At 39.7% G+C, this 4476-nt stretch overlaps 1 non-coding gene across 1 annotated transcript; it reads right to left on the reverse strand.

The window, feature by feature from the left end:
* Positions 1 to 2718: 2718 nt before the first annotated feature.
* Positions 2719 to 2882, reverse strand: LOC115869435. Its single transcript, XR_004046185.1, has one exon. It is a non-coding gene; the product is annotated as a U1 spliceosomal RNA (small nuclear RNA).
* Between the last annotated feature and the right edge of the window lie 1594 nt (positions 2883 to 4476).

Genomic DNA, 4476 nt, shown 5'->3' on the forward strand with positions numbered 1-4476 from the left:
GAATACTGAAAAGCAAAGATGTTCCTTTGAGGACTAAGGTACATCATGTTAATTCCTGGAGTTTACAGATGCCACTGCTTTTCAATGTTAGCTAAGTGGATTTTACTTTTCTTTTTTTAAATCACTCTTTCAGTGAGATTGTTCCTTACATTTTTAATTCGAATGGCTAGGTTCTTTGGTCATGTCCTGCATTCCATCCTTGAATGCCCTGAGCTCATAAATTATTTTTCTTTAATTATGTATGCATTAAGGTCCATTGATCATGCTATAAATTTCCATGGGTTTTGACTAATGTATTGTGTCATACATCTATTATTACTGTATCATACACAGTAGCTCTAGCTAGACTTTTGAGTTTGTGTTCTTGTATCATGCAATTGTTGCAGCAAATGAAAGTCATCTCCCAATACCTGTTTTTGTTCAATATCAGTATTGTCATTAAGCCTTGGAGTAATAGAAAAATATCAGTCCTAACATTAAAATCACAGCATCAAATCAAATGTAAACTTCAGACTTGGGGAAGTACTTAAACCAATTTCAGAATATGGCACTTAGTAAATAATAAAAGAAGAAAATTATTTAAAAGAAAAAACATTTTTATTTCATTTTTTCCACTTAGCATAATGCATAATCCCATTCTGTTGTTGCTTATTCCTGTGGAAATTTATGGGTAGAAGGTTTTTTAAATGTCTTAGCAAACTTAGGGTTTATACACTCATAGCCAATGTGCTCCTTCTGTGGATAAAAAATTCTTGTCATCTCTCAGTCTGTGCTTTCCCCAAACACAGACAACTGATGGTAAATGATTTGGCCTTAAGGTTAGAGTTCCCAGATTCATTATATCGACCGAATTAGAAAGAAGATTGGAGCAGTCCCAGGAAAGGAGCGCTCACATTTCCGTGTAAGTACAGCCACCTTACAAACTCGTCAAAGAGTGCATAACCTTGAACTGGCAAGAGAGAATAGGCAGAAATCAATACTGAATATTTAAAGGTAACAACATTCGGGAGAAAAATGTGATCCCATAGTGAAGTCTTGAAGCCAAAGAGAAAAGAACATACATCTAGAAAAGCATTTTCAGCCATCACTCATCCCTGAATTCCTGCTTTTGAACATGCTGTTTCTTTTCTCTGAGTTAAGGCAGAGTCTATTCTATAAAGTCCTGAAGTCCTGGAAGTATGTCTTTCTCCATCTAAATTTTCTTCTAAAGACAATGCCATCCAACCCTGCCCCTCACCAGGACAGACAATGCCATCCAACCATGCCTCTCTCCTTTGAAGAGCAGATGAAGGTCGGGAACTATTGAGAGAGATGATTCCATTTAGAGAAAGAAATCAGTCTGTCTTTTCTAAAATGAATGTTGCTTTGACACATTCTTGAAAGAGCCATTTGTACCTCTTCACTTAGACTCTCTGTTGATTAGTGGAAGAGAAAAATAATTCTCTCACTTCCTGCTCCGCTGCTTTAGAGACTCCAAAGAGAGTCAACAAAGAATGTTGGCGTCTTCTAGTTCTTTGTCCATAATAACTGAGCATCTTGGGTTGAATGAAAAGGGAATGTGGTTCTCCTGGGTTTGTTTAGCTTTGCCTTTTTTTTAATTGCTCAATGCCAGCCTGGGAATTCTGCCTAAAATGGTAATAAGTTGCATTTATACTACACCTTTCATCCAGAAGGCACACGCTCCTGCCATTCTGAAACACAGCCATCCTGCTGAAAAGCAGGCCCTGTTTTAATGTTGAACATTTATTCGGTGCCATGATTATACAAGGTGGAAGAAATTGTTTGAAGCGAAACCAAAATATTGCAGTAACAAAGATCGTGGGCTTCAGGTTTTTAAAATATCCTCAATATAGTCTGTTTTGTGTGTTCCTTTGCATATGGAGGGTTTCCATTTTTCTTCTGACTCTTCACATTCCTCAGAGGACCTGTGTGGTGCTCCTCTATTAGGCTCAACATAAAGTGCAACAAAAAAAAAAAGCCCAAACAATTGATATTGTCCATTTTCTTATAGGAGATGTGTCTGACAGTTCGGAGGTACATCAAGAAAATGACAATGAGAAAGTTTTCTAACTTCATCCCCATTTCACAGAGAATATCTCATCCCTCTGAGTGGAAACAAATCTGACTTTGTCCACAAAGATGTCTGATTTTTGCTTTCAGATTCTGGCATTTAATCTCTGTCATAGCAAATGGCAGTGTCTTTGTTTAGATTGGGGACTGGACACCTGGGAATTTAAGGTGGGGTCTGGCAACAAGTATAAACTTATGATGGGTTCTGGTCAGATCAGAAAGGTTAATCGTGTTTCTTGGTGGGGGGTTGGCATCACCCAAGAAGCCCTAGTGGGGTAGCGGGTTACTGCAAGGTCCGCACTTCCAACCCACTAACCACTCGGAGGGAGGAAGAGGAGATGCTCTGCTCCTGTGAAGATTTCCAGTCTTAGAAACCCCAAAGGGAAGCTCTACTCTGTCCTGTATGGGCACTGTTATGATTGGTTTATCTGGAGGCTTGAGAGCAACAATGTGGGCAATCAATTCATGCCCCAGAAATGATTCCCAATGAAAACTTTGGACATCAAATCTAGGATGAGCTTCCCAGTTGGCAATATTTTGTGTATACTTTCACAATACCAGTTCCAAGTGGGTAACGTATCAGAGCGATAGAAACTTCTCACCCCTAATCTTCCCAAACTCTGTCCTACATGCCACTTTTTTTTTCCCCATGGGAGAGCGCAAACACAGTCCCCCACTACCACAAATTATGCAGTTGAGTTTCCCACATTTGGGGAAATCGCAGGGGTCAGCACATCCGAAGTGCAATGAATAAGCCTCGCCCTGGGAAAACCACCTTCGTGATCATGGTAGCTCCCCTGCCAGGTAAGTATACATGCCACTTCTTTTGACTGCTTTTGACCTGTATCCTTTCTCTGTGATAAAATATCTGCGAAGTCAGCAGTTCAAAACTACCAGCACCTCCTCTGGAGAAAGATGAGGCTTTCTATTCTCATAAAGTTACAGGCTTGGAAACCCACAGGGACAGTGCTACCCTCCTCTGTGGGGCTGCTCTGAGTCAGAATGGATTTGATGGCAGGGAAGGAGGGAGGGAAGGACTGTGGCCCCTAGAAAAATCATTGATGGTGATCAGTCATTTGCATCTACATATCAGATGAAGTAAGGATGCCCTTACGTGGGAGAAAGTTTGGAAAGGAGACTTGTGCTGTTCATGGCAAGCCCGTGTACAACAGAACCAAGCATTGCCCATTCCTGCGCCATCTTAAGACCAGTTGTTCACAAGGGCTATTGTTGCCATCGCTGCGTATTTTGAATGCCTTCCAACACGAGTCATCTTTTAGAATTATATAAGACATATTCTGTTGTGATCATAGGCTTTCTCTTGCTCATTTTTGGAATTAGATACCAAAGTATTACTCCTTAGTCTGTATTAATTTAGGAGATCTACTAAAACCTCTCCTCCATGAATGGCCCTCTTGGGGTTTCTAATTCCTGTGGCATTCTTTTTAGCACCACAGTTTCAAGCCCCCGTGTCATGACAAAGTGACAGGCATGAAAAGGGATTTGGGAGTCTGAAGTCCAGATCTTGCCAACAGTGACTTGATAGGTAAGATTTCCGAGATCCTGAAATTTTCTAAAACTCAGCCTTCTCACCCAGAAAGTAAGAGGCATAGATTCATATCTAATCTACATGATTTCTAGAAAGGTCCTAAGGTTGGTCCTTTTACATTTTATGGATCCAGCATCTAAAACCTAGAGTCTAAATATAAACACCATGATAAACACCATCTACTTCTCTGTTCTGTTTACATAGTTTGACATCTGATAGATCTGAATGTCTCATTACATTATCATCCAGCCATTCTCTTGTGACTCTCGGACACTTGGAAAACCAGCCTGACTATTCAGATGTGCAGTAAAAACTCACACCTTAAAGGAAAGCCCAGAATATCCAACAGTCTTGTTTGTAACTTGAGGCAATGGAGTCTCAGAGACTGTGACTAGCCTCAAATACAAATACCAGAAAAGCAAAAACTGACACTATGCCATTCTCACTACACTGTTACAGCTGGATAAATTTTTAGACCATTTGTGGGATTGATTACAGCCTGTTTTTCCTTTAAAATTTCCCCGTTTCTGTGGGGACACCAGAAATGTAGTAGGAGAGAGATTTTCTGGCTTTAAAGAGCAAAAGAATCCTTTTTGAAGCTAATTAAACCTAGCTACTCTACCCCCACATGAATCTAACTGATGTAAGACATTCACAGTGTAGAATTGTGCTATTTTCTCATAAAATACATAATTTGAGCCAATCCTGACAAGTATTGGTATCACTTTATTCAAGCATAGCTTTCAACTTCCACAGAGTTAATAAATTGCATTCTAACCTTCTATGGAGAATATATGGTAAGATAAAAACATCTTCCAAAAATCTTCAGTATATTTTAAGGTGAGTTGAAACATGTC

The sequence above is a fragment of the Echinops telfairi genome, unplaced genomic scaffold (assembly GCF_000313985.2).
Source record: "Echinops telfairi isolate 266 unplaced genomic scaffold, ASM31398v2 ScPeMD7_25;HRSCAF=90, whole genome shotgun sequence".
NCBI classification, from domain to species: Eukaryota; Metazoa; Chordata; class Mammalia; order Afrosoricida; family Tenrecidae; genus Echinops; species Echinops telfairi.